Genomic DNA, 26,253 nt, shown 5'->3' on the forward strand with positions numbered 1-26,253 from the left:
AAAAGGTGGAGGCCAGGTTTGACCTGTGCGTATTATATCAGCTCGTAGAATTCTTCTTTCTTTTATCAGTGTGGCACATCTTAATATTGACTGTCTGCTCTTCTTTTAGTCTGCAAGGGCACATTGGTGTTGGAATAATCTTGAACCTGTGAAGGTACGATCTTGTGAAGCCATGACCTGTCACAATAGAAGTAAATTCAGCCCCGACAGGTAAATTTATCTTCAATCTGTCTTTAATTGATGGGAAGAATGATTTCGTTATTGCGCCTTTAGTTGAGATAGTCCACTGCTCTTGCCATTTTCTTAAGGTCTTTTCTCTCTCTCCTGCAAATTCAGTACCACTGTGATAAAATACATTCAGCGCCTTGCACTATCGGCAAGCACCACAACAAACGTGTCGGAGAAGATGCCGCAACAGCAAGGGAAATTTCCATTTGCAATAATTAGTTACGAACGACGGACGAAACACGAGTGTGTCCATGAAAGAAAGGAAGAAATTATATACAAAAAAAATAGTAGAAAATAAATAAACTTTATAATCAATAAACGATTCGTTAAAATTATGTACAGATGCCTCAAACTAGCAAGCTGTCTCTTTCGCGCAGGCGCAAAGAGCACTTCTCCCCTACCACTGTCCGCTTACTGCTGTGCACTGTGGATTATAAAGGTACAGCTCAGTTCTAATAACAGTTGAGAAGGCTGCATAGGGAGGGTACATCTTGAATACATTGTCAAGAGGTCAACTTTTCAGATAATATGCCTATACCTGGGTATCGGAGCCTAGGTGGGCCCCCTCCGTTAGCTCTACTACTTCTCCTCTCCAGACAGCTTCCTAGTTTGAGGCCTTTGTACCGGTGACAAAAATTGTATTCAATAAAAATTACTTGTCAGAAACAAGTTTATTTAGTAATATAATTACTAGATAGAGGATTCTTATACCAATAAATTGGCACCTCTGAATTAGTTCAAAATTCTGGACATTTTGCTCAAAGAGGAGGTGAAACCCAATCTCTTATATTTGCTCGATTTGAGAAAACAGGATCTTTTCTATCATGTCTATTTACGCAGTTTGGTTTGCTGTTATTGATGAGCATTACAAGTTGCCTTTCTTTTATGAGACGAAATATTTGAGTCAACATTTTTCTAAGAATTTTTAATGTTTTGGTAAATATGTAGGACTATATATTTTTTTACGAAACAAAAGTAAATCTATATATATAATTTGAACTGGTACTGGAAATTACGGGAAAACGGCTGAACGAATTTTAATGAGTGACCCCTCATTTTCATGCCTGACATCCAAAGTTTTTCGGAAAAGTACCAGTTTTCACTGAAATGTCAATTTTCCTACATAATTTTTCTATTTTCCAAAATTCATATGTTGTCAGTTTTGAGAACTAATTTTATTGAATCACAGCCGACTTGATTGAATTTCAGAACAAAACACACACTACAATAAACAATAAGCTATTACACGAAGGCCATGACCTGCAGGATTGCCGACATATTTAGAGCTCAATTCAATTTGTTATTAAAAACTGATTCTGCAGTGTATAATTTTCTGAGTACAGCCGTGTATTGGATATTCAAATCTACAAAACCTGAGGTGGTTTGATGACATTATTACCATTAGAAATTAAATATTATTATAGTTAATATCATGATGCGTCTATTTTTCATTAATTGTACATAATATTGATGCGATATTGATGACGTGAAAGTGAAACGTTTTGAGGTTATGTAAGTAAATGTAGAGAATATCTTAATTTAGATCTTCATTTCTATAATTTACTGAATGACTGCTATATATAACTACACAACTTAAGTAAGATAATAATATTGTTATTAAAAATCAAATATTTTTATACTTGTTAATCCAGTGGGGTTGGGTCTTTTTCATGTAGTGTAGATATTGATATGTGTTATTGTCTTCAATATTGACTCGAGAGAGCGCAAAAATTACAGTTCCTAAGGAAAGATAAAAAGGTATTACTTACTGATAAAATAAGAGGCCTAGAAAGTTTTGTAGTCTCCAGATCATTTCAGCAAGATCTCTTAGTAGGATAAAATGATTTTACGCTCTACATTTCAAGTTCTACATGCAGCAGCTATACGAAAATGCTATTGTTCGAAATCTTAGCAAACCTGACATTTTTTTTAACTTTTGCCTACAATCCACAATGGCCTGAAATACTACTGCTATCGTCCTGACATTGATACTTGCGTTTTCGCGTTGAAACTCAGAAACTGAAGTTGGATAGGTTCAAGAAAAAGTATTTGGCCTAAAAAATCCACTCAGAAGGAGTATGTTTCATTATTATGGAAGCAAATAACTATCAAAAAGACAAGTATTCTTCATTGAAAATAAATCTGAAAATTTTTTATTTGAACGTCTAACGAACTTAGTTTGCAGCAGCATTTGTTGCACAAGTCACCAGTAATTTATATTTTAGCACATAGAAATCCACACTCTGACAATTACTGTAACTTCTTCTCGTCTATATTTTCCTGTACTCTTTCCTTCAGCTTCGAGATCTGAGTCTAACTCATATAAATTCTTAAGTTGTGGAACTGACTGATAATGTGGTAGACAGAAATACCGGGAATTAAGACAAATTATCATCATGCTCAAAAATGGCACAAAATGTAAATGGTTATATTCCAGTAGCTAATGATTTCACTTGAAAGTTATTTCACAGACAAATTTCACAGTCCTTGTAGACCGGAAAGTACTGTAATATTTATTTTTTTGCCATTTATTAAACATTACTTTTTATTTTTTGTAAGGCAGTGCAAAATCGATCGTTTATGCCGAACTAAGCATTATGGTCTTACGAGTTCAGCAGGCCAAGCCGTTTGTTGTGCTATCATCATTTCGCTAGCTTGGTTTGACAAGGTTCTAACTGCAAAAACCATTATTCTGAGAAAATTGAGTTTAAAGTTTCATTATACTATAACTTTTTTTATTTATGAATATTTTTCGAAATAATTTTATATACCTTCTTAGATATAAATGGAAAGTAGTTTTAATGAGTTCTCTTTAAAAAATATATTTTTAAATCGTAGAATCTGAGGTAGCGAAAATGCAGTTAGAACCTTGTCACTTTAAATTTGACGCTTCAGGAAAGTTACAAAGGTGTAAGTGCACATAGAACCTTGTCAAACTAACTTTTAATCATTATTCAAAATATAATATGTTAGTTACAACCCCACATTATAGGGACAAAAAAATTAAAACAGCGTAAATTTATGTTGAAGAAAGAACATTATGGTATCAACTATAAAATAATATTGGATTGTGACACTATTTCAAACAAAAATGTATTTAGTCTATACTAAGTGGGTTGCTGAGTAGTAACTCGTCTTGCAGAGCCATGAAAGGAATAGCTGCTTTCATGTCCTTTTTCAAATCTGAGAGTTCAATCTTCTTTTGTTTTCTTCCGTTTTGAGTTCTCATTTTGTGAATAATGGGTCGCTTAACGAACGAAGACAAGATTTTCATTAAACATTTGCACCAATATGGTAATTTATCTGCCCGTCAAATTGTAAGGAACTACGCTCAGGGAAAATGGTCTGTTTCAAGTGTACAACGATTGATTAGCAAGATACGGACATGATATCCCTCCTGAGAGATTACTGCGTGAATGATCGCATTTCTCAGATTCTTTGATGGTTTCCCCTAGAGTTTCAAATGAGACCTTAATCCTATGGACTATTTAGTATGGAGTCAACTACAAAAAGCAGTTTACTACAAAAAAAATCGTAATATTGAACATTTAAGACAACGCCTTTTTAAATGTTGGGATCGGCTTGATCAAAGACAGATGTCCAGTGCTCTTGGACAATGAAGAAGACGCCTACAAATGGTTGTGCTGGCAAATGGCGGTCACATATAGCATCATTTTTAATTTTGACTATTTGAAATAACATTAATTATTATTAATTTAACCAACATTCAGTTTCTGCATTTTGAAGTAATAAATAGTCTTCATAAACCACATTTTTTCACATCATAGTGTATTGATCTCCATAAGATTTTAATTGAGCCTCAAAAAACATAATAAAAAGTCCGGCTCATCTTTAAAGGTTACTCTTTCCAACAGTGTAATCGTTATAAATTAATGTCCTGTATTTCCGAGTATTTTGTAATTTTGTGCCTTCTTTTTGGCCCACTGTTTATATGTTTTATATAAAGTAAAATTTAGTTTAAATAGTTAGCAAAGCAAAATGGAGTACCATCGCACTTTGCGATTTATTCATTCATTCATTCATTCATTCACTAACTCACTCACTTATTCATTTACTTATTTACTTATTTATTTATTTATTTATTTATTTATTTATTTATTTATTTATTTATTTATTTATTTATTTATTTATTTATTTATTTATTTATTTATTTATTTATTTATTTATTTATTTATTTATTTAACCTGGTAGAGATAAGGCCATCAGGCCTTCTCTTCCCCTCTACCAGGGGATTACAACTACAGAGTGATTTATATAGAACTGACACATTTCTTTCATTAATTGTTTCAAAACGAATTGTGCTATCGACAACTTATTATACCTAACATGTTGAGGAATTTTGGGAGATTATTTACCTCTATAGCAAATGTTGAAAATGTCCTCCATCCTGCATAAGACACAACTCAACACGTCGTTCCATGTTACTGGCCACTCGTTGGAGGACTCTGTTATCAATAGCTTGAATCTCCTGTGTGATGTTGTGCTTCAGATCGTCCAATGTCTGGGGACGTGTGGCGTAAACCCTGTCTTTTAAGTAACCCCATAGAAAGAAGTCCGGCGTTGTCAAATCCGGAGATCTCGGTGGCCACAGATTCCTGGAAATTATTCGGTCGTCACATAACCGGATAAATGGAACCATGCTTCATCTGTGAACCATGTGATGGACAATATGGCAGGATTTTGCACAATGAACGTCGAAACCAACGACAATAATTCAATCTTTTATCCTTATCTGGTTCCTGTAGCTGATGAACAACCGTAACCCTATATGACTTTAGACTGTCTGACACATTGAGTAGGTGTACCCTGTCTCCTGCGACAAACGTCTTAATGATTTTTTGGGTGACTGCTGCAGTAGTGCTCTTACGTCAACAACAACCGTGGGAAGCCTAGATGAACGATGCTTGCCCTTTTCACTCACCAGAGATCCAGTTGTTTCCAATTTTTTTTACCAGTCCCAGTATTGTGTTTCTTTTGGGAGGATTGCGAACACCAAATTCTCTCTGGTATGCCCTTTGAGTAGCTGTAATTGAATTCGTAATCCAGTATTGCTTCACAAGGAAGAGTCGTTGATTTAATGTGTACTGCATTTTCACGTTGACACAAAATGTCGAAAACAGCTGCCAACAATAGGAATAAAACATAAACATCTGCGCATCTAATGACAAGGAATCGAAACTCCAGAACATTCTGCTTAATTTGGTGCTAAAATTGGGTCAGTTCTGCCAACAATAGGAATAAAACATAAACATCTGCGCATCTAGTGCTGCCAACAATAGGAATAAAACATAAACATCTGCGCATCTAGTGACAAGGAATCGAAACTCCAGAACATTCTGCTTAATTTGGTGTTAAAATTGGGTGATTGATTGAATTTCCAACGGAAAAATTAAAGAAAGAAATGTGTCAGTTCTATATAAATCACTCTGTACAATGCAACTATGTGCAAGGAGAGTAGAATCGTCGATATCAGAACGATAGAGTAACAGAAATGTACGTTCTCGTGAACCGCGGAAATTCGGAATGCAGAGGGCATAAAACATTGCTGTCGCTTTAAAGAACATAAAACAAACATGGAACATGAAACACATCATGTCTCTATGACAGATAAAGAAATCCAATTGCCTATCGGTAATCTGATATACATTAGCTAGAAACACTACAAGCAAACTACAGATTTACATGCGGGTCATTATAATATGAAGTGACTATAGTATGGATGCTCAATTTAACTGGACAGTCTCCGTGTTCAGGTACGAATTATCTGACATTCTGAAATCACTGACACGCAAAATAGCTTACAGTGATCGGCCAGAACATGTCATGCAGCGGATAGGATCAGGGGAACGGCTCTGATCTCCGGAAGTGCCCGGTTATCACAACCAAGATCAAATATCCTGCCCTAAGCTTGGTATTGCACTCAATCTCTGCTTTTGTATGCTGGCACGATTCCTTTCTTCTCCTACTCTCAAAGATCCACGTTAATGATGTAACCATAGCTACTTATCCGGGACACACCTCGCATGCAATAACGCAAATCTAGCTGGACAAAATTAATAACTTCTCTGCATTCCAACGGATTGTTATGAAACTTTGTACCTTATAAATAGGGAACGGATTTATATGTACTTGCATATTATATCCCTTTCAACCTAACCGTATATAAATAACAAATCTTTGCGAATCTTGTAATTACCATTAATATATTAAAATTTTATACTAATCCCCATTTCAGTTTGGTTGATAGGCCTTCCCCTCTACTCACACTCTTTACCATCCGTGAAGGAGAAGATGCTATTGTCCATCTCACTAACATTCGACTAATTGACTTTGAACATAATGAAAATTCTTATTATTGAAAATGTTTACCGGTAATCTATTTTTCGAGAGTCTACACTAAGCATTTATATTGCATTTTATTGTTGTTTATATCAACTGGTACATTAAAAAGTTACTGGGAGCAGAAGATAAATGTTTTTTTCACTGCTAGTTGCTACTCTATAGCATACACAATGGGACAATCTAAACTGTCACCCCCCTCCCTAACTTCATAATACAAACTAACATTCCTTAATTTAATTATTAGTTGAAAATATTGTAAGAACGGCATTAAAATATACTCAATGTAATTGTTAAACATCTGTGTCACTGTATTTTATATCCACTTATGTACTTTATTTAATATATATATATATATATATATATATATATATATATATATATATATATATATATATATATATATATATATATATCTCAAGAAATGGATTTGGAGCACCTCAAAATCTGTGCTTCAGTGGCTGACCATGATGATATATTTGAAAAATATTGGAATGCAAGAGGTCAAATGACTTTATTGTCAAACGCCTGGCATTAGAAAACAACAACAACTTTATTTAATATTTTATTTTCTTGTATGTAGAACTTGGGGGGTGCAGGTATAAAAGGTAATAGCTACCGGTCTGTTACTGACGGACACAGGTTAAGTAGAAGAGGAAAGAAATGTCTTTGCATTCTCTCAACTTGTATAAAATGTCGTTTACATATTTTTACATATTTACCCCACATTACTTATTATGGCTTGATATTACATAAATCTACATATTTAGGGGGTTTATTCATTTTTACTTCTCTAAAAGGAAAAAAAAACTTCTGCTGAGGAAGTTTACAATTTGATATAAACAGATTGAAAAAGCCTTTTTACCTACCCAAGAAAAGATATATTTCGGGACGAAATATAACGTCCTTAGTTCGAGGAAGTAATAGAGGTACTCACCCCATACCGCCCACTGTAAATATGAGTGAACAAAAGCCAACCTTTCTCATACAATTACCTTACACTGTAAAAATCACTCAGAAAGTAGCGTTGTCTTCATGCGGTGGAATGGGACGAGAACGACATGATTTGTCTCCAACTATAATTGTTCTGCACATGTCTTAACAAGCCGTTCCCATGCAATTTCTAACCTTACTCATCTCTTCCTAATCCTTCCATGGAAAACCCGTGTCAAGTCTGACATGAGCTGCAATAAAGTAGCCGATTTTTGAAAAGAAGCTGGAGTAAAGGAACAAACTGGAAGGATGTTGAAAGATTAAAATAAATAGCTTTTCAGATTATTGCTTGACCTCTTTACTTTAAATTTTGTAGACCTATACGAAAATGTGATTTTCCGAGCAATTAGAAAGTATGGTTCTCGGCTGGAATAATTCTACTCTTCTGAATGAGACAGGAATGTCCTTTTCAAACAACAGTTTGTAAATGCCTATAGTTTGAGGTTTTAGTACGTACTTTGTTCCTTACAAGAAGCAGCTAAAATGCATGTGTCGCACACCTCCTCTTATTTTTTCATAATCCAGTAAAGCGAAACAGTGCTTGCAATACTGTTGTGTCATCATTTCACTCAGTTCTCTAGTTTTAGTACTTACAGTATAACTTGCAAGTGAGTTTATCTACTGCTTTTAACTAACTAAAATGGCCCCTGTATCTTCAACTCTAACGACAAAAATAAAATAAAGGATTGCAATAGATGAATCTTTCACTACATATGGAAAAATAGTAATGTGTCAAGTGTGCGGTAAAAAAGTCGGGTGCTCTATGAAATCACAACTGGAGAGTCTTACCTATCCTATACCTGCCAGATATTGATATTAAATATTTTCATGATTTTACATATTTTGGTACATATTCAGCTTATTTTTCTCACATAAATATATACATATTTCACACCTTGATATTACATAAAAATCCGGTCCCTACTTATAAATAGCATATACTTTTTTGGGTCAAACTGACTGCGTTTGTTTACGAGAAACTATCCCTTTATAGGGCGGGTAGTTTTAGACTAAAATAATAACTTCTCTCCTATCTAACAGATTTTTATGAAACACTGTACGTAAGTTACAGGTAGAATATATTTTTTGTGTACAATAGTGGCAAAAAAACCGGACCGCCCTTGTAGCTGATTTCAGAGACTTGTTCACTCCAGAGCACGATAGACTTGTAACTAAGACTTTCGTGGTTCGAATCCTGCCTGGGAAGGGAACTTTTTTTTTGTTCCTTATTCAAATTTATTCCCAATACTTTTCGATTGCTGGTAAAATTGCTCTGGGAATAATAAGTTAATTAAGTAGTAAATATCGCTGCAATCGAAAAGTAGTGGAAATAAATTTGAATAAGAAACAAAAAAAAAGTTTCCTTTCCAGGCAGGATTCGAACCACGAACGTCTTAGTTACCAGTCTAGCGTGCTCTAGAGTGAACAAGGCTCTGAAATCAGCTACAAGGTTCGGTCCGGTTTTTCTTGCCACTACTGTACAAACTATATTTACGGTACCATAAGAGGAAGTACCCCTTATAGGGAGTGCATTTACGCAAATTAACTTCCCTCCTACATAACAGATTTTTATGAATCTTTGTACAAGAATTACAGGTAGCACATATTTTTGTGTACAAATTCTGATTACATCTCTATATGCTACCTGTAGTCCTAATTTTTGTACAAAGTTCCCTAAAAATACATTATATAGGAGAGAAGCTATTAATTTTGTATAAATGCACCCCTATAAAGGGGCAGTTTCTCTTATAAAATATAATCAGACTTTGTGAACAAAAAATATATTGCAAATCAAGCTTCCAGATATAACTCCCTGCAAAGTTATCTTGAATAATTTCGAGGGGAAAATTGTTCCGTGGCCGGGCATCGAACCCGGGACTTTTGGTTAAACGTACCAACGCTCTACCAACTGAGCCACCCGGGAACTCTACCAGACACCGATCCAATTTTTCCTCTATATCCACAGACCTCAAAGTGGGCTGACTAATGACTGGTGGATTTTACATAATTCGCTATGCTTAGTCAACCAATGTGAAGACTGGTTGGAACCTCATAAGTGTTCACTGTTTAATTGAAGTTCGTGCCATTCACTACAACTGCCTACAACTTACGCTAACATAGGCATGCTTCATTAGATGGTGCTCCATTTCAAAAGTTCAAATCAATGTTTTCAAATTAGCAAACGCACATTATTATACTGATTCTACATCCTCTGTGATTTAGTTCACCTTTGTTATTGCCGAATTTTGTTGAACAAGGCCTCAAAATGGTTCTAACCTACATCACATCTACTCAGGTGTACTCAGTGCCATTTTTAACTTTTAGTAGGCCTATATACTCTAAAAATCCTGCCTCTAATGATAATGAAGGGTAAATTATGGAGTGTATTGGTGGAACGATGGGGAGTGCACCAGTAACAACCCGATCAACCTTGACTTTGTTCGACAATAATACAGTGCAACATCGATATCGCCGGGATTTGAACTTGTGCCCGCAGTGTTATTGTATTTTATTGTATTTATTAACATTCCATAGTATTCGTACATTGCTTCACAGCTAGAGTATGAAACGAGTCAAAAACTTAATACTACTCTAAAGTCTTAATTTATAATCATAGCCTAGTTGAAATATATACAGAAGAGGTTTACAATATAGTCTACTAGTACAACACAAAGTTTTAGTATCAATTTCATGAAGTGTTATTGAATGTCATGAATTCACCTACAGAATAGAAGGCGTGAGAAATTAGATACTTCTTTAATTTGGCCCTAAATAATCTTATGTTTTGAGTTTCATTTTTATATCGATAGGGAGGCTATTAAAAATTTTTACTGCCATATAACACATTCCTTTTTGATAGCACGATAGACTTGCCGATGGAGTATGAAAGTCATTTTTTCACGTGCATTTATGCTATGAATTGTTGAATTAGTTACAAAGTTTTCACGATTACATACGAGGAAGATTATTAATGAAAAGATATACTGACAAGCCATGGGCATTATTTGTATTTTTTGAAAATAGTCCTACACGATTCACTAGATTTAGCATCTACTATTTTTTGGTGATAGGAATATACTGTTACTATTTGTGGAATTTCCCCAGAATATTATTCCAAAACTCATTACCGAGTGGAAGTATGCAAACTACAGTATCTTTTGCATAGATCTAATATCAAAACATGCTGAATTTAGATTGGGGGTAATTTCTTTAATATGATTTTTCCAATTTAACACATTATCGATTTTAAGCCAAAAAATTTGGTTGTTGTTTCTAATAGGGATCTATTGTTAATTATTGCGCTTGAAATTTTCGAGGTTCAATTTGGACAGGATTTCAATTGAATTATGTTAGTTTTGTTACAATTTAATACTAATTTAATTTGCACTGTTTATTACGAGTATGAATTCTTTTTGGAACAAAAGTGTAATAAATAATTTCGAGAGAAAAATTGTTCCGGAGCCGGGTATCGAACCCGGGACCTTTGGTTTAAGGTACCAACGCTCTACCACTGAGCTACTCGGGAACTCTAACCGACACCGATCCAATTTTTCCCTCTATATCCACAGACCTCAAAGTGGGCTGACAACCGTCAAGCAACCAACTTCGAGTGCACACTAACTCCGTGTGACTTAAATTGTGGTTTTCTGTTAACGAACAGTGACGTGTATTATGCAAATCAAGATTTTCAGGTATAACTCCCTGTAAAGTTGATTTGAATAATTTCCCTCGAAATTATTCAAATCAACTTTACAGGGAATTATACCTGAAAATCTTGATTTGCAAAAGTGTAATAACCAGGGAACGGATTTATATGGACTAAAAATATATGAAATATGTAAATATATATGTAGTTATTTTTACCAAAATATGGAATTAAATATGGATTTTTACCAAAATATGGAATTAAATATGGACTTAAAATTATAAAAAAATGACTATGTACGTTAAATATTGGTACATTTTAATCAAACTAAACAAAAAATATAATGGACGTACCTTATCTTCCAATGTAGTTTCAACAAAACACAATTTTTATTGTCTGTTACCATAACAATAGGTTACAAACATTTCTTTCAAGTGCTGAAAAGTGAATCTTCTTCTATTGTCTCTGAGGATAGATTTATACTGACTAAAAGAGCGTTCGACGTCACAAGAAGTAACTGGTACATAATTCAATTTCACAATGTCTGCTGGGGATAAGTCCAAGTTAATCTTCACTGTTGATTCACCACTCATCACAGCAACAACCTTTTGTAGTTCTTCATATCCAGGGTTTTTTGAAAGTACAGTGTCCACCTTAGCTCTTACTGCATCTGCAACTTTACCTCTACCACGATTCAGTTGTTCCACAGTACTATTTATAATTTCAAAACTTTCAGATAGTGAAAGGTGCCTATTTTGGAGACTTTTGAGCGTTTTTATGATGCATGAAAATGTATGCTGAATGTGAGCTAAGTCATTCTTCACACTTATGTCACAGGTAACTGTTTTCGCAGTATCAATTGAGACTGCATCTTCAGAGTCCAATGCAAGGAGAACATTGTTAATAGAGTCTATATGTTCGGCATAATATTCAACTGCTTCTAGCCATGTACCCCATCTAGTTAAAATTGGCTTTGGTGGCAATGGAATTTCAGGGTACATTTCTTTCAACACGTTAACTCTACTGGGAGCTTTGAGAAATACTTTTTTCACTGATGAAATCAACAAATCTACTTTAGGGAAATTGTCTCTGACCACTTCTGCCACACGATGAAATGCATGCGCCACACAAGTAAAATGAGTCAATTTAGGATATACAACAGATAATGCTTGTCCAGCTTTGACCATATAAGGGGCAGCATCGCTAATAAAGAATAACACATTATCGTACATAATACCCTTTGGCCACAGGATACCCATAGCTTCGTTGAACAGTTTAACTATAGTTTTGTTATTGCACTTTTCTAGAACATCACAATGTAAAAGAATTCGTTCAGAATATTGTTCACTTAACAAACCGATAACTACATTACCAACAAGTCTACCTTCTTTGTCGGGAGTCTCATCAATGGAAACCCAAATTGAACTATCTTTAATTTCATCTCTTATCTTCTGTATTGTCTCATCGTAGATGGATGGAGCATACGTCTTCCTAAGTGTTGACTCATCCGGGATTGTATGTTGAGTATATTTTTCAAGGAATTCTTTAGTTTGTAGAGAGGAATATCAGCAGAGATGAGAGAACGGCACAGGTCGATGTTAAACTCAGATCTTACATTCGATGTTGTTGGTTGTGTTAAAAACAATTGTCTCTGCTTGGAATTTAGTTGTTTGTTGGCCTGATGTTTACTAGTTGTAATGTGTTGTTGCACCAGGAACTTTTGTGTAGATGATACTGCACACTGACACAAATTACAAAATAATATTTTATTGTCAGTTGATAAACCATCTTCTTTAAATTCTGAAATGTAACTTGTTGGTTTTGATTTTAAATTGACTGAATGACGTACTTTTGGCATATTTACCGTCTTTATAGTATGATTTACAAAACTGAACCTATGTGTACTCTGACTGGCATTTAACTGTTGAGCTGCACAACTGAAGTCTGTTAAAAATTTTAAATTAAATTAATACAGTTTTGTAACTTACTTTCCCATTGTTGATAGGACTGCTAATTTTCAAATAACTCTGATGTTAAAGGGATTACTGAACATGTGTTTAAATCTCTATTGTTGAAATGTATTTTTAAAAGTTTATGGAATTTTGTTTTGTTTTATTGTTAAACCTAATATAATATGGACTGTTTTATATGAAATATGGAAAATATATGGAAATTAACGAAAATATGTACTAAACTCTAAAATATGGAAAAATATGGAAAATAAAAGTAGGATTTTTCAACCCTACACATTGTGAAACATAAAGATAATGCAAAATATAAATTATATTAGCTTTATAAGTAAATATGTATTTACATATAAATCCTTTCCCTGGTAATAACTAACATTTATATTGCATTAAAAACATTTATTGATCATCAAATATGACTCAACTAAGAATTTATGTTCTATAACGTTATTAAAATATGAATACAACACATATGAGTGGTCGGCCTGGGTGACGCAGTCGGAAGAGTGCTGGCCTTCTGTGCCCGAGGTTCGATCCCGGCCAAGGTCGATGGCATTTAGTGCGACAGGCTCATGTTAGTAGATTTACTGGGATGTAAAAGAACACACCGACGACGCTGATATAAATTCGGCAGTTGCGAGCGTCGTTAAATAAAACATAATTTTCCATATTATTGTTAACACATGTGAGACGTTCAAGATATATCAGATTCATTGTTATGAACATTACAATTTGGAGACGAGTGTTAATTTTACAAGTACGTTAGTAAAGCAAAGCTCTGCACACAGTGCAGCGTCTCTGCCCAGCAGTTGGCAGATTTTTAGGCACCCTATAGCGCGGTACAGAGATCAATACTTCCCTTCAAGTCGAAACGGCTTGAGGATTAACCTGTGAACGATGACGTCGATAATGGCGGCGATGACAATGAGTCCCGTGCGATAAAAACCGACTTCTCCAAAGCATGGAAGTAGTGGTAACCATGAATGACGTAGAGCATTAGCAGCAGTACTATCATCATTACTATTAGTAGTAATACCCTAGTAATGAAGGTTGGCCGCGTAAATTACATGATACATGTTTTACACAAATTGCAAGTAATTTACGCCGTGTAGAAAAACGAATTATTTTACACGATTTCGTAGGCGGTATAATCAACTATTTTCATTGTAGTGAATTAATAAGTTATTTTGACAGAGTTGATTGGAATAAACTGATGTGGATCCTAAAGAAAATTTCCGTGGATTGAAAAGAGAAAAAACTGTTCATTAAACTTTATATGAAACAACGAGTGCAAGTTAGAATAGAAGAAGAAATGTCAGAAGGAACTGAAATAGGGAGAGGAGTATGTCAAGGATGTCCTTTATCACTTACCCTGTTCGACATCTACTTGGAGGATTTAGTAAAAAACTGTTTTCAGAACATGGGAGGAGTGATAGTAGGAGGAAGAAGAATAAAGTGCATAAGATTTGCTGATGATATGGCGTTGTTATCAGAAGAGGAAATGATACTAAAGGATATGCTACTGGAGCTAAATGACAGCTGTGAGCAGTACGGAAAGAAGATAAATGCAAATAAGACGAAGACCATGGCTATTCTGTTCGCGAACCGTAGATTAATTCCTGAAGTCAACGACCTGAATATTCCACCTGTGAAACTGAATAAAACAGTCATCCCGTTTAGCTCTACTGTAAAAAAATCTCGGAGTACATTTCGAATCTAATCTCAATTGGGATACGCATATTAAATATACATGTAAGACTCGCTATCATAATATTAATACTCGATCACAACGCGATAACACGCTAGAAATTCCACTTCACACATCATCTCTGTATTCCTCATCCTTCACTGTTGCTACCTCTCGTCACTGGAACTCTCTGCCGCCTGAAGTCAAGGGCTGCCGAACATTGAATTCTTTCAAATCCAAGTTAGAAAATTATCTTATGACGAGTTGCCAAACTAACTTACTATTATGACAAGTGTTGTATTGCATGTTTCCACGTATTCACATTTTTTTTATGTTCTAATGATATTCAACTTATTTTATATTTTTGTTTTCATATTTTCCGATAATGTTATATCTCTAATGTGATAAGTTGAGCTATGTATAATCTTAATTTTCCTTATTGTGTGTACTAAGAAATATTGTATTCACTGTATACTTTGTACTGCACTATTTTATTACTACTATTATTATTATTATTATTATTATTATTATTATCATCATCATCATTATTACTATTCTTTATTATTATTATTATTATTATTATTATTATTATTATGAATAATTGTCTTTTTTTTGTATGCCCCATTTATTTTGACCTGCTGTTCACATATTATTATGCTTTTTTCTTTCTTTCTGTATGTTATATATTATGTCCGATTTCTTCTTATTTGTTGTTTATTTTTTATTATTATTATTATTATCTTATTCAGTTTTGTGTGTAAAATTGTAGTGTAATTTGTAAATTTGTAGTGTTTTTGTAACGCAGTCTTTATTCCTGGTTGAGTGTTAGAGAAGGCCGTATGGCCTTAACTCTGCCAGGTTAAATAAATCATTATTATTATTATTATTATTATTATTATTATTATACGAAGAAAAATACAGAAGATAAACTTACGAATTCTAAATGAGGCAGTAGAGCAAGTGGACAGCTTTAAATACTTGGCGTGTTCTATAAGCAGTAACATGAGCTGCTGCCAGGAAATCAAAAGGAGGACAGCAATGGCAAAGGACGCTTTTAATAGAAAAAGGAGCATCTTCTGCGGACAATTGAAAACGCTACGTGACAACTTCTATGAGAGCGGACTTAATATTTAAAATTGTAAAGCTGATTGTTGGTATCGTGAAGACATGACAATATTATATTTGTAACTGTGTATTGTCGATCATTATTCATATTACACCAATAGTATTAAAGCACGATTATTAACAGATTAAGCACCAAAATAAATTACTTTTATTTACTAATTTAATTTATTGATCTGACCCAATATTTTGGGTTTGCCCTGCGACACAGAATAGCTCACAATAAAATTTAAAATGAAAAATTATATAAACAAGTTTTCAGACAAATCATAATTTGTGTGTACGTTTTGTAAGCAATGTTCGTAAATATGATCATATTACCCCATCACTGGAAGCAATAGGTTGGCTTAAACTAGATAAGAAAAGAAATTTACATTCACTTCTCTTTCTCTTCGAAATCTCGAACTCTTCTATTCCTTCGTACCTGTCGTCTCGCTTCACTTACCTTTCTTCCCACCATAATCTGAACACACGCTCTCGTCATGAAACAATACTAACAATACCATCCCATTGCACCTCCTCATACTCATCCTCTTTCACAATAGCCCTGCCAAGACTCTGGAATTCGCTACCTGCTAGCATCAGGGACTGTCGAAATAAAATTGAATTCAAACGAAAACTTACTAGGCACTTGGTCAGTAATTGATTACTTGTACATAGTTTCTTTAATCTATCACAAAATACTTCAATATTCAGTAATTTCATCACTATACAATTTTGTTATTCTAGATTTAATTTGTAATTCAGTAAATATAAAATATTCTTTGTTTCTCTATGATAAATTATCTAGCTTTAATTATTCAGGTAATCTTTTCGTACTTTGATTTTATTGTAATTGTAAATTTAATACTAACTGTAATATTATTTGTAATTGTAATTGTAAATTTAATACTAATTGTAATTTTATTGTTGATATTGTAGTTGGAATCTCCTGGTAGAGGGGCAGAGAAGGCTTGACGGCCTTATCTCTACCAGGTTAAATAAATAAATACTAATACTAATACTAATTAAGACATAAGAAAAAAAAAATAGAACCAAGTATGAATAATTTCGAGGGAAAAATTGTTCCGGGGCCGGGTATCGAACCCGGGACCTTTGGTTAAACGTACCAACGCTCTCCCAACTGAGCTACCCGGGAACTCTACCCGACACCGATCCAATTTTTCCTCTATATCCACAGACCTCAAAGTGGGCTGACAACCGTCAAGCAACCAACATTGAGTGCACACTATGTGTGACTTAAATTGTGGTTTTCTGTTACGTATAGTGACGTGTATTATGCAAATCAAGCTTTCAGGTATAACTCCCTGTAAAGTTAATTTGAATAATTTCGAGGGAAAAGTATAATTTAAATTGAAAGTACGCCATAAAGATGCTGACGAAATATCGCTACATAAAATGTTATAATGGTGGTAACGATGGCATCTTGAAGATCTCTCGTCAGCTTGTATTTTTCCCTCCACTTTACAAAGGCTTTCGGGATGGTGCCTCTCGCTCCGAAGAAGAGACCGGTAACTGTGATTTTTTCTATGTTGTATTTCGCCGATAGGTACTGAATCGTGGGCTCGTAGATTTTCTTTTTCTCTTAGTTCACTTCAGATGGTTGAGTGGCTAAGATTTCAAATCTGATGGTAGGATCAATTATTTCGGCTGTCTGTTGATTCCTATTTATAGCTATGATATTGATCCTACGATTGCTCCCACCATCAGCAATATAATGAACTTCCTCGTGAACGTCTAGATTTTTGGATCGAAGTGCATCTGCGATCATAGAACGTAGAGTTAGTCATTGTTTCACATATTTAAATTTCATTCACATTGCATTACAATCAATTATAAAATTGCAAATAAACAAGAAATATTTCTTTAAAATGACCAAAAAGGGATTTATTAGTAAGAAACACCTTAAAAAGACAAAATAGGCAAAATAAAAATTGGTGCTATCACTTTAATTTACCCTAAATCACATTTATATCTATGCAAATAATGATTTACTTCCACCCAGTAAAAAAGACATTTTGCCAAACATCCGGGCTATAGTTATAATTATTAGTATTAAGTATTATCTGCTTATATTAATTGAAATAAGGCAACAATCAATTAAATACTTGAATGGAAAAATACATGCCGAACCTTATACAGAGTGATTTATATAGAACTGACACATTTCTTTCTTTAATTATTCCGTTGGAAATTCATTCAATGACCCTATTTTGGCACCAAATTAAGCAGAATGTTCTGGAGTTTCGATTCCTTGTCACTAGATGCGCAGATGTTTATGTTTTATTCCTATTGTTGGCAGCACTAGATGCGCAGATGTTTATGTTTTATTCCTATTGTTGGCAGCTGTTTTCGACATTTTGTGTCAACGTGAAAATGCAGTACACATTAAATCAACGACTCTTCCTTGTGAAGCAATACTGGATTACGAATTCAATTACAGCTACTCAAAGGGCATACCAGAGACAATTTGGTGTTCGCAATCCTCCCAAAAGAAACACAATACTGGGGCTGGTAAAAAAATTGGAAACAACTGGATCTCTGGTGAGTGAAAAAGGCCAATTTTTTTTAACCAGACTGTGAACACTGCAGAGTACTGACTGATTTTCATGGAGTTTGTTGAGCAACTGGACGATGTAGAGCTGAATCAAGGATATTTTCAGCATGATAGCGCTATATGCCATACATCAAATGAATCCATGGAACTAATTGCAAGTTTCTTTGACGACCGAATAATTTCCAGGAACCTGTGGCCACCGAGATCTCCGGATTTGACAACGCCGGACTTCTTTCTATGGGGTTACTTAAAAGACAGGGTTTACGCCACACGTCCCCAGACATTGGACGATCTGAAGCACAACATCACACAGGAGATTCAAGCTATTGACAACAGAGTCCTCCAACGAGTGGCCAGTAACATGGAACGACGTGTTGAGTTGTGCCTTATGCAGGATGGAGGACATTTTCAACATTTGCTATAGAGGTAAATAATCTCCCAAAATTCCTCTACATTTTAGGTATAATAAGTTGTCGCTAGCACAATTCGTTTTTAAACAATTACTGAAAGAAATGTGTCAGTTCTATATAAATCACTCTGTACTTCATGAAGGCATGTTGTAAATTACTTCTTACGGTGCCCAGTTGTAGAGAATGAATCATTTAATCAGCAACTTGTTGCATCGTCAACTGAGTCAGGCCGTTTTGGGATTTCGGCAGAAAGAGAGTTCTGCCTTATATTTTATTTCCTGAATCCGATTCGTCTTCATGTAGCCGCGTGTACAACGTTAAGGCAAAGCTCAGTTCCACAGTTTGTAATTTCTGAAATACAAACCACTGAGCAAACTTCTGAAGACATGACTTCGTTGGTATTCAACACCGTAAACACGCTTTATATTGTGAGACAGTACAGGCGATACGTTTTACAACTTGTGTGGAACAGTAAGCATGTGACAGAATGTGAGTTAACCAAGGAACATCATGTACTTTTAATAATGAATTGAAGAAAAATGTTGGTTTTGTAACCGTGTGCTGTGGTTTAGTTTCTTCGACATGCTATTTACAGGTCTTGTCACTAAGGTATCATCATTCTAAGGCCCGTTACACACTTGAAGAATTTTCGCTAGCGAGAAATGTGTTGCGAGAAAATTCAAAGATTGATAACATGGATTCAAATGGACGTCCACACACTGGAAGAGATTCTCGTTCGAGGCAAAAACCTCGCGCGAGTTTCTCGCTGGAATCGGTAACTCAGCGAATTTTCTTGACACATTTATCAAAGATGTTTGACATTTATACTCTTTATAACGATTGAATGTAGAAAAAGATATCACAGGTGGCGATGAATTATATTGTTTTTATTTGAAAATGAGGAAAGATGGCTGATTATTGCAGTCAGAAACTTATCGAACTTGAAGCATGTCACCCATAGGCCTGTTTATATGATGCACGGGATGAAAATTATAAAAACACGAAACTTAAAGAAGAAATCTGGAGACAAATATCAGATTACCTGAAAATAAATAGGGCTATATTTTATTTTGATGAAATTTAATAGTATTAATTAAACATTTGAAATAATGTATCTATATGTCTTAACAGTTTACATAATTTTAATCAGAACTTAGCAAAGAATCCTCTATCATATCATGAATGCCAAAAAACTGTGATCCATTCAACCAGAAATAACGCCTAAACGTATCATCATCCAAATGGAAATCAGTGACCGAAACTCGCCCTTATTTTCGTAAGATACAATGTGATTTTCAGATATTTCTGGCTTTAATTTTAGGCCTACTTTCTCTTTTCATTAACAAAATATGTTCATGTAACTCCATTTCCTCATCATCTGAATACTCAGATTCAACATAGCGTTCGTACGTAATTTGTAAAGTACGACAATATACTTACAGGTTATATATCTGCAGTGCTCGGGAAAAATGACACAAGTCAGTTTCCACAAACCTTTTTTGATAATTTATTGACAACTTACGGAACATCTGCTCGCTTGGAAAAAAAAATATATAAGTATTTCTCCCATTGCAATAATTCATACAGAAGAAAATCAAATCGACATAAACCAGTGTAAGTTGTCAATAAATTATCAAAAAAGGTTTGTGGAAACTGACTTATGTCATTTTTCCCGAGCACTGCAGATATTTAAGTACGACAATATACGTAAATACATAACCTATAATATTTCCCCCAACGAGTAGTATTAGTAGTAGTATTTATTTATTTAACCTGGTAGAGATAAGGCCGTCAGGCCTTCTCTGTCCCTCTACCAGGAGATTCCAACTACAATATCAACAATAAAATTACAATTAGTATTAAATTTACAATTACAATTACAAATAATATTACAATTAGTATTAAATTTACAATTACAATAAAATCAAAGTACGAAAAGATTACCTGAATAATTAAAGCTAGATAATTTATCATAGAGAAACAAAGAATATTTTATATTTACTGAATTACAAATTAAATCTAGAATAACAAAATTGTATAGTGATGAAATTACTGAATATTGAAATATTTTGTGATAGATTAAAGAAACTATTTACAAGTAATCAATTACTGACCAAGTGCCTAGTAAGTTTTCGTTTGAATTAAATTTTATTTCGACAGTCCCTGATGCTAGCAGGTAGCGAATGTTTACGAATGTAAACGAGTGTTTACTATATTCAAAAAAATGCTTTCTGCATGAAGGTAGTGAATAGATGATCGTAGCGAGGTGTGATCTGTGATAGCGAGAACTCGCCAAGTGTGTGGAGGAAGGCTCTTCGCCTCTTTCTCGCAACACATTTCCCGTTAGCGAAAACTCTTCAAGTGTGTAAAGGACCTAAACCTGGAAGATTCGGCTAGTATATCGATTTCATTATGTTCCAGATGGGTAAAGAGGAAACGCATCAAAAGCATTATTATCATCATCTTGAAGGATTGAGTCCACACCTGTGGAGTAACGGTTAGCGCGTCTGACCGCGAAACCAGGTGGCCCGGGTTCGATTTCCGGTCGGGGCAAGTTACCTGGTTGAGGTTTTTCCGGGGTCTTCCCACAACCCAATATGAGCAAATCCTGGGTAACTTTCGGTGTTGGACCCCGGACTCATTTCACCGGCATTATCAACTTCATCTCATTCAGACGCTAAATAACCTAAGATGTTGATAAAGCGTCGTAAAATAACCTACTAAAATAAAAAAAAATTCAAAGATTGGAGTTACTGATAAGTCTAACAATTTGTTGTCATTTTGCTCAGGAAATTTCCAGGACGGCAAACATGGTGAAAGATGCGTCAGTTATGATCAGTGGTTTCATGAAATAGGTGAAGGCCTTTCAAAATACCGTAAGAACTTTAATTGTTTGGGTTGTAGGTATGAATCTGTCTGAGGAATTTAAAATTTGACTGAATATGGCTAAATATTTCGTATTCAAGGATTATCACGAAAATACCCTTGTAGTATCACGAAATTATATCAATCATTCTAAAATGCTAAATTCTTTTTTGTTTATTTGCATAGCTTGTTTGTAAGTCTAATATATAAAAGTGTATGTATGTATGTATGTATGTATGTATGTATGTATGTATGTATGTATGTATGTATGTATGAATGTATGTATGTATGAATGTATGAATGTATGTATGTATGAATGTATGTATGAATGTATGTATGTATGTATGAATGTATGTATGTATGTATGAATGAATGTATGTATGTATGAATGTATGTATGTATGTATGTATATATGTATGAATGTATGAATGTATGTATGTATGTATGAATGTATGTATGTATGTATGAATGTATGTATGTATGTATGTATGTATGTATGTATGTATGTATGTATGTATGTATGTATGTATGTATGTATGTATGTATGTATGTATGTATGTATGTATGTATGTATGAATGAATGTATGTATGTATGTATGAATGTATGTATGTATGAATGTATGTATGTATGTATGTATGAATGTATGTATGTATGTATGAATGTATGTATGAATGTATGTATGTATGTATGTATGAATGTATGTATGTATGTATGAATGTATGTATGTATGAATGAATGTATGTATGTATGTATGAATGAATGTATGTATGTATGTATGTTCTCTATACAAATATACACGCTTTGACCGATATGTACCAAAGTTTGCACATTTGACCTTCATAACCAGGAAAAAACAAAGGCTGTATTAAAATTGGAAAATGGACGTTAAATTAATTAAAAAGTAAAAACTAAGAATAAACACGATCAAATATTCAAGTGTAATACTAAAATGCAATCTTCTATAGTCAATTGTTTTTTTTTATTATTATTTTCTGTTGTATTCAACATCGACTTTCACGAGGCCTTGGAAATTATAACACGAAATTAAATAACATTGTTGGTACAGCATGAAGGCTAAAACTAGATAATTCGTGCAAAATAAATATCTTTACGCAGTCCATGACCGTATTGTGAATTTCTTGATGCAGTTGTAGATAGTGAGCAGCCTGTGTTTTATCCAACTTAATTCTAAGGAGTTCATCAATTGATGTAAGTGACGTTAAGTAAAGATTCACCTTAGCTTAGTAAAGACAATTCGTTTTGGTTGTCTATAGTTAGGTTTCCGATTTTCCGAAAATGTAATAATCAGTTTAATTAAAAGTAGAAGCAGAAAGGAAAACCCGTGCAACGCCGGGTGCTTTCAGCTAGTATTATATAAATGTATTTGAGGTAAAAATGCTGACATGTAACTTTCTGAAATCTAAAAATTTACACACATTAAAAACACTATTTTTTAATTTTAAACCTTATTTTTGCACCAAAACCTTAGTATCACGAAATTAGCCAACTCTGGCCTATAGAAGTGGACACTGACAAGCTCTACAACTTTCGGAAATCAGATCGTTATTAATATTTCCTATGATAAATAACATTGTATAAATAACAAATTGGAAATTAGAAAGAACGAAGTGATAAATTATGTATGTACGGATAGAGTGATGGGTGGATATATGAAACGAAAAGAAGAAAGTATGAACTGATGGTTTAATACAGATCTACGCATGGGCAAATCAAAGAGCACATTCTCACTGATGGAAGTATTAACGTATGTAGAAAAGGACTGAAATATGGACACTCAGGAGCGAGTAAAAGATGGATCTGGGGAGACTGAAAGGCTGGACCTAGAGCAGTGATGTCAAAGCAAGCGCATTTTTCTGACCTTGACGTCGTGCGCGGGCAGCAAGCGCTAAGTACGGAAAGACGAAGGGTTGTGTATATGAATAAGCAACCTGTTGGATTAAGAAAACAGTGCTGGACAAACTTCAAACGGAACGTGAAATTTTATGTCGTTATTTTTATATGGCTTCTTTCTGTTTAATATTATCTATATTGTCTGTAAAACAAAAGTACTAACACTGATTTCTTAATATTGCACTTGTGTTTTAAATCTTAATAACATAATTGAGAGTTAAGAAGGAATATTCACTTAAATTCCATAGTAGTATAATATTATACTGTATTAAGTGGATGAAACACATCATTAATAAAGAAAGTGATATTCCAAAGAAAGAGATTGAGTATGGCATAATAAGTTGGAATTTATATTGATGGTATCTTTAGCCTTACAAAAGTAATCAATAAACTAATCAAAACAATATTACAGTACAAAGCAAAGTTACTTAGGTACTGTATCTGTTTTAAGTGTAACTAATATTACATAACAAAACTCTTATCGCATTATGCTTTTAAGGTGATATTTGTGAGCAACTTCCTATCATCAGAATATTAAATTATTTTCTCGAAATCTGCTGAAGCTATAGAGCTGACATTTTTACAACACATGGGCACGTATCTTTTGCTTATGATGTAACAGTAGTTGCTTTGTTAATTCATTTCCTTAAAAACAATTTCCATGCGAATATTTTCAAAATGTTCAATACACTATCTTCAGTAGGCTAATACGTATATACGGTATATTAGATTTAAGAAAACATTCTGCAAGGCTACTAAATAAATAGGCCTATACCTGAAAATTTCACTTTTCTATACGAAAAGTTGAGAAAATATTTCTTTTGAATAAAAACATCAAACTTGTGAAAAATGAGCATTAAAATTAAGACTTACATTCTTATAATGCACTTATACTTCTCAGGCAAATCTAAAAATTACCATGGATACAGTTTTAATAAGTTCTCTTCCCTTTATCTATTGAATCAGTGCTGGCCATCCCTGAATATAGCTCGACCAAGCGGCATATACCACCTCTTACGTCTGTCTCTTTCCTTTCCGCTGTAAAGCGCTCAGGCTCTCCTGGGCTCTAAAGCGCGCGCTTGCTCCTGTGGGCATCAATTGACATGCCTGACCTAGAGGACGGGCCAAAAGCTGGACTTGGAGACGGGTGAAAGGTTGAAAGAGTTGATTTATGGATAGACTGGTGAACGACGTAAGAACGAATGTACGGACGACGGTCATACAAATGGATGGAATTGAGAACTTACGGTGGACGGAATGAAGGATGAATGTATGAACTTGTCGCGGAGATGCAAGCTCACTGCTTATTAAATAATTTATGCGGCATGCTTCCTGTAGCTGTGAATGACATTCTGTCCGCTTACCGGAACTTTATATTCAAAACGTAAACATAAAAAGAGAGTCCAAGCCATGCATTAATCACTCGACTTTGTCGTCTGCAATATATTTTAAAATTTTATGGGACGCACAAGCGAAATGCCAACTGCTGGAGGCGAAGCACTCCCAATATAGGACAAACTCTAGTGCTATTGTTTTGCCTAGTTTTAATCCTGTTACGTGAAACGTCTTGTCAAGTTGCAAACAACATTTCATCCGCAAGCGTTTTCCATCTCATTCCCTCTCCATTTTCTTCTTACATTACCGTTCTATTTTACAGGCCATAGAATCCTTCAGACTCTATGACTCGCTTTTATTAAAGATTCTGCATACAAAGTGTGCAAGCAATAACGATCTTAAATTCAATTATTTTTCGTGATATTACTACAAGCTTTATTGCACGTAATATACAATATATTACAGACAGTTAAAATTACCTTACCTAAGACAAAGTGACTACTACAATATTGTAGAACTTAAGGGGAAAGGATGGTATTTTTTAAAACTGTTTTCCTATGTGGTGTAAAATATTAATTTTTTGTATGTAGAGAGCTCATTGCTGTGGTAACTCAACCAAATAAAAATATTAAAAATTAAAAATAATGTAGATAATTATTACAGTTGTCTGAACACTATTTATTGATAAAATAAATAAAATAATAAAACTGGTTAGAAACCATACATGTTTCGGAGGCTATGCTCCCCCATTTTCAGTGGTTGTACCAAGACTGCAACAAGAGAATGGAATGTATAAAGATCTTGAATATGCTACAAAATTATAAAATTTATAAAATACTAAGTCTGAGACAATATCGTTAAAAAGTAAAATGATCTAATGTATTGAATTGAAATTTCATTATAAACTTAATAAAAAAATTAACTTGAGAATAGTAATTAAATATTGTTAAATGATATCTTATAGAAAAAAATATATATATAATACAATACTGATGATACAATATATAAATCTTAAGTAATACTAATGGTGACCCAAGAATAATGTTAAAATGTCATATTATTATAGAACGTCAATGACAAGATGTGAATGTTATTCATTCCAAAATATTTGGAATTAAAGATTAACCATCAATGAAGTTAAAAACTGATATAGTATAAGAACATGAGTTCT

The 26,253-nt window shown here is 34.0% G+C and overlaps 1 long non-coding RNA gene and 1 other non-coding gene across 2 annotated transcripts in view; both read right to left on the reverse strand.

The window, feature by feature from the left end:
- The window catches only part of LOC138709590 (uncharacterized), a 514,896-nt gene that overhangs the window by 448,953 nt on the left and 39,690 nt on the right, over window positions 1-26,253 (reverse strand). The window lies entirely within an intron of this gene.
- Window positions 11,036-11,107, reverse strand: TRNAK-CUU (transfer RNA lysine (anticodon CUU)). Its single transcript has one exon. It is a non-coding gene; the product is annotated as a tRNA-Lys (tRNA).

The sequence above is a fragment of the Periplaneta americana genome, chromosome 11, assembly GCF_040183065.1.
Source record: "Periplaneta americana isolate PAMFEO1 chromosome 11, P.americana_PAMFEO1_priV1, whole genome shotgun sequence".
Lineage (NCBI taxonomy): Eukaryota > Metazoa > Arthropoda > Insecta > Blattodea > Blattidae > Periplaneta > Periplaneta americana.